Source organism: Lithobates pipiens, unplaced genomic scaffold, assembly GCF_037356315.1.
Source record: "Lithobates pipiens isolate NorthernLeopardFrog02 unplaced genomic scaffold, aLitPip1_a1.2 Scaffold_25, whole genome shotgun sequence".
Lineage (NCBI taxonomy): Eukaryota > Metazoa > Chordata > Amphibia > Anura > Ranidae > Lithobates > Lithobates pipiens.
The window spans coordinates 84,878,104-84,894,246 of record NW_027507787.1 but is presented as its reverse complement, the minus strand read 5'-3'; the positions used below and the strand labels follow the sequence as shown (position 1 = coordinate 84,894,246).

Below are 16,143 nucleotides of genomic sequence, written 5' to 3'. Positions count from 1 at the left end.
TTTACTAAAGCTGGAAAGTGCAAAATCAGGCTCACTGCTGCATAGAAACCAAAGACCTTCTAACCCAAGCTTGTTCAATTAAGCTTTGGTAATAAAACATGGAAGCTCATTGGTTTCTATTCACTGAGCCTGATTTTTCACTTTCCAGCTTAAGTAAATAAACCCCATTGTGTACTTAAAGGTGGGACATGCCTGTACATCTTTCTGAATTTAAAGCATGAACAAAAGTAGGCTTATCATTTTATGATTCGGGAGGAAGCCTCTTAAGAAGTCAAATAATTTCTCCCCCTTAAGCCGCGTACACACGTAGCCGTCTGTCCGACGTACTTAGGCCACGTACACACGGGCGGACTGTCTGCCCAACTTAGTCCGCCGAAACACATTTGAGCGGACAGTCCGCTCGTGTGTGGGCTTCAGCGGACTTTTTCAGCGGACAGTCTGGCGGACTAAGTCTTTCGGAATTTCCGTAAGATTGTCCGTCCAAACTTGGTTTGAGCGGACAGTCCGCCCGTGTGTGTACCAGTCCGCTGTACTTTCGAAATGAGCGGACTTTTCCCGCCCGGAGAAAAGTCTGCTCATTCCGAGCGCGTCTCCAGGTAGGCGGGGCACGCGACGGAGACGTCGCGGGCCCCGCCGCCTGGTATGGACTTAAAGGGGAACCCCAACGCCGAAAAAAATTGGCGTGGGGGTGCCCCTCAAGTCCACAACAGACCCTTGTCCGAGCACGCTACCCGGCCGGCCAGGAAAGGGGGGCGAGCGAGGGCCCCCCTCCTGAGCCATACCAGGCCGCGTGCCCTCAACATGGGGGGTGCCTTGGGGAAGGGGGGGCCGCGCGGCCCCCCCACCCCAAAGCACCTTGTCCCCATGTTGATGAGGACAAGGGCCTCTTCCCGACAACCCTGGCCGTTGGTTGTCGGGGTCTGCGGGCAGGGGGCTTATCAGAATCCGGGAGCCCCCTTTAATAAGGGGGCCCCAAATACCGGCCCCCCACCCTATGTGAATGAGTATGGGGTACAATGTAACCCTACCCATTCACCTGTGAAAAAAAAGCACAAAAAAAACACAACACAGGGTTAAAATATTTTATTGCACAGCTCCGGGGGTCTTCCGTCTTCGGGGGTCTTCTCGCCGGACTCCTCCGCTATCTTCTTGTAGCTCTTTTGCTAGCGGAGGAGTCCGGCTTTCTTCCTCCCCGCCGCCGGCCTCTTCTCCCGACTTCGGGGGTCTTGTCCCCCTCTTCGGTTCTTCTGCCGGGCCACCGCGCCTTCTTATAGCTCTTTTACAGGCGGTGGCCCGGTCTTCTGTCGCCGCCGTCGCCACCGCCTTCCGTTCTTCTTCTTCTTCTTCTTCTTCTTCTTCTTCTCCAGGAGATGTTGCCTCGACGATCTCTCCGGCCGGAATGCCAGAGCCGCGCTGTGCGGCCACTTATATAGTGACAATGGGGCGGTGTCACATGGTATATGTCACATGGGGACTATGACATCGTAAGGGGGCGGGGTCACCATGTGACACCAACCCATGTGACATATACCATGTGTGTCAGGTACTCACCAAAGCCGAAGTGCTGAGAGCGGCTTCCCTTGCAGCTGGGTGCACAGTACCCCTGAAGGTGGAACAGTGGGTACAGGGCACGGAGAGGCACGGGTTGCCAGCAGGTGACTTGTATGCAGCAGGTCTTCTGAAGGAAGAGATGCCCGTGCAGAAGATCTTGGAACTGGTAGAAGTAAACGCCTGCCAGGGGTTCCAACACCTGGAGTGAAGGCCGAGGGTCAAACACAGGTACAGTCCGAGAGACAGAGGATATTCCGGAGACAGGCCGATGGTCAAACACAGGTACAGTCCGTGAGATAAAGGATATTCCAGAGGCAGGCCGAGGGTCAAGCACAGGTATCAGTCCGTGAGCCAGCAAGGCTAAGTGCAGAAAGTCCGTTTAAACAAGCCAGGGGTCAGATCAGGAGAGAATCAGAGTGGTCTTCAAACAAGCCGGGTCACAACAGGAAGTGGTCAACAGGAACAGGAAACAGGAACCAGGAACCAGGAACCAGGAACCAGGAACACAGGTGAGCTGAGGAGACAAACCAGCAAATACACAGAGCACATTGATGCCTTTTATAGGACTGTCAGGCCAATCAGGTAAGGCCCATAGCCGTGTGCATAGGTTTGCACATGCGTGTACGACATTGTATCGTATGACGCATATGCATGCGTCGTTGTGCAGCTCTTCCCCGCAGGCGTACAGGGAAGTGCCGACGTTGAAGTCTGGTGATTCTCTGACAGTGCCCCCCCCCCCAAGGGGCAGCCTCCGGATGCCCAATCTGGCTGGTAGCTTGGGGTGTCTCCGGTAGAAATCCCGTATCAGGCGAGGAGCGTGGATGTTACTGGAGGGTTCCCAAGAACTGTCTTCAGGGGGATACCCTTTCCATTTTACCAGGTATTGGGTCTGTCTTCCCCTTCTTCGACAGTCCATTATGGCTTCCACCTCGAATTCTTCCTCACCTTCGACTTTGACGGGTGGAGGTGGTGCCACTTGTCTTCCGGTGAAGGAGCTTGGAATCACTGGTTTTAATAGGGATGCATGGAACACCGGGTGAATTTTGTATGAACTAGGTAGCGCCAGTTCAAAAGCTACTGGGTTTACCACCCTTTTGATTTCAAAGGGGCCAATGAACTTGGGACCGAGCTTCCGAGACGGGTATGGCAATCTCAGGTTGGCAGAAGATAACCAAACCTTATCCCCGATCTTGAAACTTGGGCAACTCCTTCTTCCTCTATTATAGTACACCTCATAGTCTCTTTGAGCCTTCTTCATGGCCTCCTGAATCTGTGGGAAATTGTCCTGAATTGACTTTACCCGTTCTTGGACTGCAGGAGCGGAGACTTCAGGGACGGAATCTGGCAAGAAAGAAGGGTGGTAGCCATAGTTCGCCCAAAATGGAGTTTGGTTGGTAGCGGAATGTACAGAGTTATTATAGGCAAATTCCGCGCAGGGCAGGAGAGAAGACCAATCGTCTTGGGAGCAGGAGCAAAAGCAACGGAGGTATTGCTCTAACGTTTGATTCGTCCTTTCTGTTTGCCCGTTGCTTTGCGGATGGTATGCGGAAGATAGAGAGGTCTTGATCTCCAGTGCCTTGCAGAGATTCTTCCAAAATTTGGAGGTGAACTGAATTCCCCTATCAGACACGATATTGGAGGGGACACCATGTAGCCTCACAACTTCCTTGATGAAAATATTTGCTGTAGCCGCAGCAGAGGGAGTGCCACACATGGGTAGGAAGTGTGCCATCTTCGAGAGGCGATCTACTACTACTAGGATCGTGGTAAACTTGTCTGAAGATGGCAGATCCACAATAAAATCCATAGAGATCTCTCTTCAGGGACGTTCGGGAACAGGTAAGGATCTCAAAAGTCCCCATGCTTTGGTGTTAGCCCCCTTATTTCGTTGGCAGGTAATACAAGACTGGACATAGTCCCTGCAATCCTTCCTCCAACCCGGCCACCAGAAAGAACGATAGATCAGATCAGCAGTCTTCTGAACCCCAAAATGTCCTGCCATCTTATGATCGTGAAAGGTCTGCAAAATCCGGAGCCTTACAGAGGGAGGAATGAATATCTTGTTGTGTGCCCATAGTAAACCATGTTTCTTTTCTAGGGAGGATGCTGTAGTTTCGGAAATTTGACCGGTGGCTTGTTTAATGGCTGATTCCAGGTCTGGCTGAATGATTTGGAGGAAGTTGTGTGGAGACAGAATAGTTGCAGGTTCAGATGGCTCTTCTGCTTCTGGAAACATTCGGGAGAGTGCGTCCGCTTTTCCATTTTTGGAACCGGGGCGGTAGGTGATGTGGAAATTAAACCTGGAGAAAAAGAGGGCCCAGCGTGCTTGTCGGGGTCTGAGGCGTTTGGCAGCTCTAAGGTACTCCAGGTTCCTGTGGTCTGTGAAGATCATGATGGGTTGAGACGCACCCTCCAATAGATACCTCCACTCTTCCAGGGCGAATTTTTTAGCAAGAAGTTCTCGGTCCCCGACATCGTAATTCCTCTCTGGAGGACTGAGTTTCCGGGAGGCGAAGGCGACTGGGTGAAGGAGAGCCTTCGGGCCACTCCTTTGGGAAAGAATCGCCCCTGCTGCGGATTCGGAGGCGTCTACCTCCAATACATGAGAAAGACTTGGGTCGGGATGCCGGAGGATAGGTGCTGATGTGAAAAGTCTCTTTAGTTCATCAAAAGCTTCCTGAGCTTGCTGAGACCACTGGAATTTAACTTGCTGACGGGTTAGTTGAGTAATAGGGGAAATGATCGTGGAGAATCCCTGAATAAACCTGCGATAAAAGTTGGCGAAGCCAACAAATCGCTGAACAGATCTCTTGTCTGTGGGTGCTGGCCATTCTTGGATAGCTTTGACCTTTTGTGGGTCCATTGATATTCCCCCTGTGGTGATGATGAACCCGAGGAATTGGATAGTGTCTCTTTCAAACTCACATTTCTCTCCTTTTAGGTAGAGCCCGTGCTCTCTGAGGATGAGGAGGACCTTCCTGACGTGTGTTCGGTGTGTTTCTAGTGAGTTGGAGAAAATCAAAATATCGTCAAGATACACAATTACAAAGTTGTCTAGATACTCACGGAATATATCGTTGACGAGGTGTTGGAATGTGGCCGGGGCATTGCAGAGCCCGAAGGGCATCACTAGGTATTCAAAGTGTCCGAATGTAGACCTGAAAGCCATTTTCCACTCATCTCCATCGCGGATTCTGACTAAATTATATGCTCCCCGCAGGTCTAGTTTAGTGAATACCTTAGCAGTTCTTAGGCGTTGGAAGAGTTCAGGGATGAGGGGAAGCGGATACCGATTCTTAATAGTAATTTTATTAAGTTCCCTGTAGTCCACACAGGGCCTGAGTGAACCATCCTTTTTCTCAACGAAAAAGATGCCTGCGCCAGCTGGAGAAGAGGATGGTCGGATAAATCCTTTTTCTAGGTTTTCATCAATGTAAGAGCGCAGAGTTTCCAATTCGGTTTCCGATAATGGGAAGATCCGCCCGAATGGTATTTCGGAACCGGGTAGCAGATCAATCGGGCAGTCATAGGGCCGATGGGGTGGCAGAGTATCGGCTTTCTTTTTGTCAAAAATGTCCAAAAAGTCATGATAAGCTGAGGGGACATGCAGGAGATTATCAGGACTAGTCTGTATTGTCAAGCAAGAGGTGGACTTGTGGGAGGTTGGCAGGAGACAGTGCTGTGAACAGTAGGGAGAAGAAAAGCGTACTTCCTTCTTATTCCATTTAATCAGTGGGTCGTCGGCTTGTAACCAAGGAAACCCGAGGATGATCGGAAACATCGGAGAATGGATAATGTCGAAGCGAAGAAATTTGCGATGGCCAGAATCAGTGGATGTCAAGATTGGTACCGTTTCTTGGGTCACGGGACCAGAGCAGGGTAGGGAGCCGTCAGCCAGGTGGATTTGAAGATGTTGTTTCTTAGTGCAGAGAGGGATGTGCAGTTTCCGAGCTAAAGTTAAGTCCATGAAACAACTGCAGGCTCCTGAGTCAATGATGGCTCCCAGCCGAACCTCCTCTTCCGCCACCTGTAATGAAATCGGGAGGACAAGATGAGATTGGGTGAAACCTGAAATTTGAGAATTCACCGCAGCATGAGGTCGGCGCTTACTGGGCCTTACAGGACAGCTGCGCAGGAAATGACCCGATTCACCACAGTACAGACAAAGATTGGCTTGACGCCGACGAAGTCTCTCATCAGGGGTGAGTGGAGCCCGGACTAGGCCCAGCTGCATGGGTTCACTGTCAGCAGGGGAGGAAGGGACTGGAGCAGGCATAGGCAAGGGGGGTACCCGGGGTAGCATCCACGTGGGTTTGGATGATTGAAAGCGCTCAGAGCGACGCTCCCGTAAACGTCGGTCAAGCTTGGTAGCCAACTGGACCAGGTCTTCTAAAGATGCAGGGGTATCTACCGGGGCCAGTTCGTCCTTTAGGGTCTCAGAGAGGCCTAGGCGAAATTGATATTTAAGGGCAGCCTCGTTCCAGTCAGTGTCCCCAGAGCATTTGCGAAACTCTACAATATAGTCCTCTACTGGTCCTTTTCCCTGGGTTAGGGAGTGCAGGATGGCTTCGGCCGCAGCGGTGCGTTGAGGGTCATCATACAATTGTGACATGGCTACAAAAAAGGTCTCTACGGAATCGAGAAGGGAGCTCTTCTGCTCCAGGAGGTTATGGGCCCAGGACTGTGGTTCATCGGAAAGCAGGGAGATGATGAACCCCACCTTCACTGATTCAGAGTGGAAAGTCCGGGGCTGCAGGGCCAGGTACAGGAGGCATGCGTTTTTGAACGCCCTAAACTTCTTTCGGTTGCCCGAAAAACGCTCAGGAGTAGGGACCCTGGGTTCTGGAAGGGTCATGACTACTGCAGGTGTAGCACTGCCTTGAATCTGCGAAGCGGAAGAGCTGCTGGCTGTAGAAGGTGAAGGATCCGATGGATTGGGAGAGATCGCCAGGTGCTGTAGCCGGCCTTCAATCTGAAAGTAGCCATCCTGGAGTCACTGCACTGCCTGAGTGAGGGCTGCAACCTGCTGGCAGAGAGCCTCAAGAGGTGAGCCAGCTCTGTCGGCTTCTGACATGGCTGGTTTGTACTGTCAGGTACTCACCAAAGCCGAAGTGCTGAGAGCGGCTTCCCTTGCAGCTGGGTGCACAGTACCCCTGAAGGTGGAACAGTGGGTACAGGGCACGGAGAGGCACGGGTTGCCAGCAGGTGACTTGTATGCAGCAGGTCTTCTGAAGGAAGAGATGCCCATGCAGAAGATCTTGGAACTGGTAGAAGTAAACGCCTGCCAGGGGTTCCAACACCTGGAGTGAAGGCCGAGGGTCAAACACAGGTACAGTCCGAGAGACAGAGGATATTCCGGAGACAGGCCGATGGTCAAACACAGGTACAGTCCGTGAGATAAAGGATATTCCAGAGGCAGGCCGAGGGTCAAGCACAGGTATCAGTCCGTGAGCCAGCAAGGCTAAGTGCAGAAAGTCCGTTTAAACAAGCCAGGGGTCAGATCAGGAGAGAATCAGAGTGGTCTTCAAACAAGCCGGGTCACAACAGGAAGTGGTCAACAGGAACAGGAACAGGAAACAGGAAACAGGAACCAGGAACCAGGAACACAGGTGAGCTGAGGAGACAAACCAGCAAATACACAGAGCACATTGATGCCTTTTATAGGACTGTCAGGCCAATCAGGTAAGGCCCATAGCCGTGTGCATAGGTTTGCACATGCGTGTACGACATTGTATCGTACGACGCATATGCATGCGTCGTTGTGCAGCTCTTCCCCGCAGGCGTACAGGGAAGTGCCGACGTTGAAGTCTGGTGATTCTCTGACAATGTGACACCGCCCCATTGTCACTATATAAGTGGCCGTGCAGCGCGGCTCTGGCATTCCGGCTGGAGAGATCGTCGAGGCAACATCTCCTGGAGAAGAAGAAGAAGAAGAACGGAAGGCGGCGGCGACGGCGGCGACAGAAGACTGGGCCACCGCCTGTAAAAGAGCTATAAGAAGGTGCGGTGGCCCGGCAGAAGAACCGAAGAGGGGGACAAGACCCCCAAAGTCGGGAGAAGAGGCCGGCGGCGGGGAGGAAGAAAGCCGGACTCCTCCGCTAGCAAAAGAGCTACAAGAAGATAGCGGAGGAGTCCGGCGAGAAGACCCCCGAAGACGGAAGACCCCCGGAGCTGTGCAATAAAATATTTTAACCCTGTGTTGTGTTTTTTTTTGTACTTTTTTTCACAGGTGAATGGGTAGGGGTACATTGTACCCCATACTCATTCACATAGGGTGGGGGGCCGGTATCCGGGGGCCCCCTTATTAAAGGGGGCTCCTGGATTCTGATAAGCCCCCCGCCCGCAGACCCCGACAACCAACGGCCAGGGTTGTCGGGAAGAGGCCCTTGTCCTCATCAACATGGGGACAAGGTGCTTTGGGGTGGGGGGGCCGCGCGGCCCCCCCTTCCCCAAGGCACCCCCCATGTTGAGGGCACGCGGCCTGGTACGGCTCAGGAGGGGGGGGGGCGCTCGCTCGGCCCCCTTTCCTGGCCGGCCGGGTAGCGTGCTCGGACAAGGGTCTGTTGTGGACTTGGGGGGCACCCCCACGCCAATTTTTTTCGGCGTTGGGGTTCCCCTTTAAGTCCATTCCAGGCGGCGGGACCAGCGACGTCTCCTTCGCGGGCCCCGCCTACCTGGAGACGCGCTCGAAATGAGCGGACTTTCCTCCGCGTGTGTGGGCGAGTCCGTTCATTTCAAAAGTAGAGCGGATTGTATGGCGGACTTAGTCCGCCGTATTAGTCCGCTCAAAAAGTGCCGTGTGTGGGTAAGTCCGTTCATTCAAAAGTTTGAACGGACTGTCTGTCGGATTGTCTGACGAACTTAGTTGGGCAGACAATCCGCCCGTGTGTACGCGGCCTTAGTCTAGCGGACGTCCGCCAGACTGTCCGTCGGAATTTCCGAACGGGCTACTTGCCCACACACGGCACTTTTTCAGCGGACTAATACGGCGTACTAAGTCCGCCGTACTTTCGAAATGAACGGACTCGCCCACACATGCAGAGGAAAGTCCGCTCATTTCGAGCGCGTCTCCAGGTAGGCGGGGCCCGCGAAGGAGACGTCGCTGGCCCCGCCGCCTGGTATGGACTTAAAGGGGAACCCCCAACGCTGAAAAAATTTGGCGTGGGGGTCCCCCCCAAGTCCACAACAGACCCTTGTCCGAGCACGCTACCCGGCCAGCCAGGAAAGGGGGGCGAGCGAGCGCCCCCCCTCCTGAGCCGTACCAGGCCGACGGCGACAGAAGACCGGGCCACCGCCTGTAAAAGAGCTATAAGAAGGCGCGGTGGCCCGGCAGAAGAACCGAAGAGGGGGACAAGACCCCCGAAGTCGGGAGAAGAGGCCGGCGGCGAGGAAGAAAGCCGGACTCCTCCGCTAGCAAAAGAGCTACAAGAAGATAGCGGAGGAGTCCGGCGAGAAGACCCCCGAAGACGGAAGACCCCCGGAGCTGTGCAATAAAGTATTTTATCTCGTGTGTTGTGTTTTTTTTTGTACTTTATTTTACAGGTGAATGGGTAGGGGTACATTGTACCCCATACTCATTCACATAGGGTGGGGGGCCGGTATCCGGGGGCCCCCTTATCAAAGGGGGCTCCCGGTTTCCGATAAGCCCCCCGCCCGCAGACCCCGACAACCAACGGCCAGGGTTGTCGGGAAGAGGCCCTTGTCCTCATCAACATGGGGACAAGGTGCTTTGGGGCGCGGCCCCCCTTCCCCAAGGCACCCCCCCCATGTTGAGAGCACGGGGCCTGGTACGGCTCAGGAGGGGGGCGCTCGTTTACCCCCCCTTTCGTGGCCAGCCGGGTAGCGTGCTCGGACAAGGGTCTGTTGTGGACTTTGGGGTTCCCCTTTAAGTCCATTCCAGGCGGCGGGGCCAGCGACTTCTCCTTCGCGGGCCCCGCCTACCTGGAGACCCGCTCGAAATGAGCGGACTTTTCTCCGGGCGGGAAAAGTCCGCTCATTTCAAAAGTACGGTGGACTGGCACACACAAGGCCGGCTTGTCCGCCGAAATGCGAGTACGGCAGGCAGATTGATGTGCAAATCCGCCGTACTTTCGGGTCAAAAAAGTATGCCGGAGGCTACACACGGGGGGATTGTTTGGCGGACTTGAGTTTGCCGGACTTTTCCACCGGATTGTTTGATCGTGTGTACGCGGCATTAGGCTCACAGTCTTATCATGTTGTGATTGTTTTCCAAATTTTTAAACTAACATTTATGGGTTCAACTGTAGCAAACAAATATTTGAACTTGTTTAAAGGGTCATTTTTGTTTAGGGCTTATTTTTGGCTTGATATGTACAGTATGTGAAAAAAAATCCAGGTTCTGTATAGTCACAGCTTGTCATGAACGGATGCTGTTTTTAAAACATTTCAGGTTTGAATTTTTGGCTGAATTCAGACCTGAAATGGACCAGAAGACACAGAGGACTGTGTAATTAGCTCCGGGGCCTCTTCAGAGATGTGTGAACCGGCTCCATAGAGAGCCAATCACAATCTTCTGACCTGCAAATTGGATGCAGGCAAACTCACATCCAATTCTCAATAGTGTGAAACCAGCCTACGTCTTCAGCTGTAAATTCACTTTCCCAGATATCCTTGTGATTGGCCAGTTATTGCTTTGAATACAGAGCAGCTGTGCATAGTAACTAATCAAGTTCTAGGTTTTCTTGTTAAAAATTAATTGAACACAGTGAAGTTAGAAGCTGAATGGTTAATATGCACAACTGCATCAGATTCTGTGTGCTCCAGTTTTAGTAAATTTCCTCCAATATTGCCATTGTCATTAATCTGTAAATAAATGTGAAAATATCTCCTTTCTAAAAAATTTTTAAACCTCCTAATAGTATATTAGTATGTTTGACACGACCAACAGTTCATTAAATATATAACAAGTGACGAAATGCAAAAACAGTTGCAAAGATTTTATTGAGCAGGGTCATTTAACCAGCGACAAAAGATTTGGGATTTAACATTGTACAATTAGAGGAGTGTGATTTATTTTGCAGAGAAGTAAATGAGTAGATCCGATTTTAGGCACAATCATGATGTCTTCATTTATCACAGCAGAAATGTCCTTGTCCCTGGCAAGGATTACAAGGATCAGGACAACAGGGAACAACACAAGGGTTGCATGGATTGCATGGATCTGCCAAGAAAAAAACCTTCATTAGTCATATATTACATCCTAACCCCTTCATGACCAGAGGCCATTGAAGCTTAAATGTTCAGAAAGTATTTAGCAGCATTTGTACATGATGTTTCTCTTGACAATCACTCTAATTTGCCTGCCTGAATAATTTCTGCATTGTTTAAAAACCTGTTTTAATAAATACTTTACTCTGAATTTATTCATTTTATTAGAGAGAGAGAGAGAAGTGCCGTACCTTATGCAGGATGAGGAAGTTTGAAACTTCCAATGACCCCCATGATTGGCTGTCATAATGATCACATGATGGAAAAACCTTTCTAATTGGTTCCTGATCATTTTAAGCCTTGTTTACATATGCATTTGGGAGGTGGTTAAATCATGTGGCTTAGCTGCATATTTCCTGCCCCTTAATCAATCCCCCTTAAGGCGGACCTTCTGTAATTTTTTTGACTTTCCATATATTAAATCTTCTGCCCTTATTGTTTTAACTTTGGATAGTTAAACATTTTTTCTCTGCCACTAAATACCTTATCCAGCCCACTTCCTGTTTCTAGTCTGGTAAAAAGCCTAGGCTTATGACATCATGCACAGCTCTCTCTCTAACTCTTGTGAGAGTTTGCCAGGAAGGAAAGGGGGTGAGTCATAGGAGGGCCAATCGGAGCTGCAGGGATGCAGACCTGGAGGTGTGCCCCTGTGTGTCTGTGTAAATCCAGGAAGTGAACAGGCAGGAGCTTCAGCTGCCCACAGTTAAAATGGCTGCAGCCAGACTTAGTAGAAGGAGATTTCTGCAGCATATTTGGCAAGTACAGAATTACTGTGCACGCCTTATGTCTATGTACCATGCCAGCTGTAACAGTTGATTATCTTATGTTTCTTGTTATTTTCCTTTATACTCAATAAAATTTGTTTGGAAAAAAAAAAAAAGAATCACAATATATATAAAATAAAATGCAAAGTGGTTGGAGGGAAGCTGCAGAATCACAAATATGTTTGTATTACAAATTATGTGAGCATACTGCAGTTCCTCTTTAAGCAGTTAAGGCAGGTGATCGCATGCCAAAGCCGCAATGCTTTACAGCAGCAAAAATTCTATACCTGAAAGAAACTGTGCCGCTTCCGTGCAATGCACAGAGCTGGTGGGGGTTTTTAGGGGTTAAAACAGGCAGTGAGGAGGTGATAAAACATCTCCTAGATAACCACCATGATCTGTTTTTTGAGTGCCAAACTGTGTTCAACCAGCCCCTAATTTGAGACCTGTGGCTGTGATAAGTCCCAAAATTAGCAGGGGGGCAGAGATGTGCACTCCTAGTTCACAGCTGCAATATGGACTAACATTATCATTTTCATGGTAAGGATAGCTGTGGATCTTTATCTACAGACTATAGATGAAGAGTGCATAAGCAAAATATATTTGATTAGTAAATGCATATCATTTACAGAGGTTTGCAAAGAAATTCATTTTACAGTCCTCTTAGCAAAGAGTGCCAACCACCTTGTTGGTAATTAATTTGAAATTATGTTTCACTCTATGTTGCATTAATATGCCAAAGCTATAGGGATTTAAAACTTCACTATTTTTACCAACTGTGTTGGGACTGGTAGGAAAAGGTTGCAGTATTGTTACATACTTGTGGAGAATTTGTAAGGATATAGTTGTCACTTTTGGTTTCCTGTTGGACAAAAACCACTGATATGATTTTACTTGCTAATGGGGAAAATCTGCACAAAATAAAGAACTACTGATTATAAGTACAATTATAAGCCACCTGTAAAATAAACAATACAAAATGTGCTTAGTTTGTGATCTGTGAAGAATCACCTTTCTCAGTGATGGGAAGATTGGCTTATTTTAAAGTATACAATCTTCATCCAATATCCTAAATTATCAAAGCAATCATTTATTTTTCCTCTTACCTTGTTGGCAAACATAGACGGTGCCATGGTGATGATGGTGAGGCTTACATGCTGAAGAAATACAAAAATATATTAAAAAACACCAAGTAACAGGTAAATTCAACAAAATAAACTTTAATGTTACCAGCCAGCAAAATAATGCAACTGTAGCAAAGTCGTATAGTAGACTTCAGTCAGATAATAAAAAGTAATTCTACTTTTCAGTCTATATGCATACATTCAAAACTGAATCAAATAACATTTAATGCTATCAGCCAAATATCAAAACCACAGTTAAATCTCCATAATGAAATCTTCCCCTGGATTTAATAATCTACTGCAACTGGAGTTGGTCATGTCCCTCTGAGTAGTATTACTATCACCATGATATGATTGTCTTGTGCAACTCAAATTTTTGCTCTTACGTATAAGGAAGGAGCCCACAGTAGCCAGAAATCAGAAAACCTGGCCTTAATTTCCCAGGGTTGAGGCGTATGATAGACTTCAGTCAGATATTCTGCTCATCAGGTCATATGTTTATTTCATATCAGACCTCTGCAATCTAATTCCTCTTCCAACTTATTTGGGCCAACAGATGGAAATTCCCAGTACCATTGCAGGAACACAACACTGTATACTGTATGCAGCTGATGCTAAATACAGTTTATACAGCGCTGACATCAGACAGCCATCAATTATTAATGAAAATAGTTTGTTTGGGGCAGCTTATTTGTGTATTTAAAATAAAATGAAAACTATATTCAATTTTTAAAAACAATACAAGTCCAGCTAAAATTTTATTACAGTTATTTATTCAATAACTTATACACACATGCCTACCCAACCATCTTTAGAAGGAAATTATACGAAAGAAAAACTTTTACAGTGGAGGAAGTGCATACAATTTTTTACATTTAATTATGTATAAAAACAATGTTGTTTATAAACACAAAACTTACAGTCTTGGCATGGATCTTTGCAGACTACTACATTATGGCAAGGATTGCATGGGTCTTGGCATTGGATCTTCTGGGTAACACATTTCCCTTTGATTCCAGACATATCCTATTTTAAGTTTGGTTTTCTTCTTGGAAAACTCAGAAGAGATTTTTTGGTTGTTTGAATAATGTATGAGGGTGCCTTTTTATATATACTGTAAGTGGAGGTGGAATTGGAACACATTCCTCCACTGGCTGTCATACCAGATTTACAAGGTGTTTAAACACTATCCACATGCTTATCATTTACTAATTTGTTTGGTCTTTATTTAGCACTTTGCTAATTATTTACTGTACCTACACTCTATGATTGACACTTTTAATTTTTTTTTGTATTTTTAATTCCTTTTTAATTGTTTTATACACTGATGCATAGTTTTAATTTGGGATTATCTGTTATGCCTCGTGAACATGATCTGACTTTCTGACAACAAAACCATGGAATTTTATCCTAAGGGTGTTGGCTCAAACTTGTCTTGCATACACACGGTCACACAAATGTTGGCCAACAATTACGAGTGTAGTGAAGCATTAGACATACTACGTGGTTTTTCAGCTCTTTAGCCTCACCCTTTGGGCTCCTTCTGCTAATTTCATGTTAGTAGACGTTTGGTGAGTGTTGATTTGCAATAAAACAAAAGATCATGTGTATAGTTGATAAATTCCAATATCCAATTAGGGAAGAGTCATTATGCGTCAGTCCAAAAGAAAGAGAGAAGGGACCATCACCAGCACCCGACAATACTTACTCTTACCGTCAGTGCATACGATAAATGCACATAAGGTACAATCCTTAATGATCAAATCCCCAAGCTCTTCCTTGTCCCAACTCAGCAACTAAATCTGGAATATATCCCCAGAGAGCAGAATTATACTCCTCTATGTTTAATCAGATGTATCCTCAATAGAAACTCAATGGCCACATGCAGAAATTACAAAAATGATATAATTGCGCAAATACCATTAAAAAATCTATTGTTCTTTAATACAAAATTCCAATAAGATTACACTCACATTTTCGTGAAGTTTTTACAGCATGTAGATAAAACAACATCCAGCATAATAAATGTAATCCACTTCCACACTCCTTCAAATGTCACCAGTCCCTCATACACCCGACGTTTCGTCACAACAGTGCATCATCAGGGGTGTGACTGTGACATTGAAAGGAGGACTTTTATAGAGGGAAAATTGATACTGACCTCACACAGATGTTGCTCTTCACGTGGTTCCATTACTCTAAAAACAACAATGTAAAACCAAATGCGGAATTTCCGGTCGGCCATGCGTTCCATCGGCCGGAAATAATGCTATCCCCCTTTTAGGAATACTGTAAGTGATCCGCACATGCGCTCCAACGATCGTAAATGGTGCAACCACGTCACTCGCACCCGGAATTGACACTATCGCACCACAGGCAGTCCAGCAAATGGAACGCACATGCGCTCCAACAAACACAGGTGATGTAATTACATCGCCTGTATTTCCCCACACTCGTCACATTGCTTGATATACCAGGAACGCCAATGACTCTCCCCTTACCGGAACAAGCGTAGTGACACCAAACGGATGTGCCCTAGCAGACCATTAAATATTCACTTGTCGGAAGTAAAGCAAACATGACCTGCATACAGCCAATCCTCTCCCTCACTTTCTTAAAGAGAGATTACCTCACACACAAAAAATGTTGCCATGTTATAATCAATCCTTAATTGAAAGACAAATTATATTCCATCCAGAGAAAAAGAAAAAAAAAGAAAAAACTCTGCATCAAAATTTAAAATATTTCACCTAAAAAATAGGCTATATAAAGCATAAAAACTTTTAAAGCATAAAAACTATTTAAACTAATTATAATACAATAATCCCCACAAGGATTAAATGTATTAGGTAAAGAGGGAAGACAGAGATAATTTTTTGGAGTCAGGAGTGGTATTCCAAAAAAAATAAAAAATATATCAAAGAGGCATATTTCTAACTGTTACTGATAAATGCATTGACATCCCATTCAATATTCATGCCGAATGGGGTGTAGCACTGGACCTGATATATCCACTTTGTTTCCAAATGGGACATTTCACGCACCATGTTACTACCCCTCCAGTGTCCACAAAACTTATCAATACCAATGAAGGTAGTACCCTCAGAATTTCTATCATGTTTTAGAGCATAGTGCTTAGGTAGGCTATGCTTAGAAAAACCTTGTCTGATGTTGGCTATGTGTTCCTCTAATCTCACATGTAGCATTAATTTAGTTCTCCCTATGTATTGCTTTGAACATGGGCACTTATCACATATACCACATATTTAGAGGAACATGTAATAAAGGGTTTAATCTGAAAAGTTTCCTGGGTAGAAGCAGATTGAAAGGATTCCGTCCCTCTATTAGTATTGGCATTTATTTTGCAAACAGGACACCTTCTACATAGAAAAAAACCTCCCATATTGTGGAAAAAAGATAATTGTTCAGGTGGATTAATAACATTGGGAGCTATCTGTAACTTCAACGGGGGGAAC

At 47.1% G+C, this 16,143-nt stretch overlaps 1 long non-coding RNA gene across 1 annotated transcript; it reads right to left on the bottom strand.

The window, feature by feature from the left end:
• Positions 1-10,495: 10,495 nt before the first annotated feature.
• Positions 10,496-13,728, bottom strand: LOC143929902 (uncharacterized). Its single transcript, XR_013262635.1, has 3 exons — positions 13,588-13,728; positions 12,650-12,700; positions 10,496-10,732 (listed from the first exon to the last, which is right to left on the bottom strand). It is a non-coding gene; the product is annotated as an uncharacterized LOC143929902 (long non-coding RNA).
• Between the last annotated feature and the right edge of the window lie 2,415 nt (positions 13,729-16,143).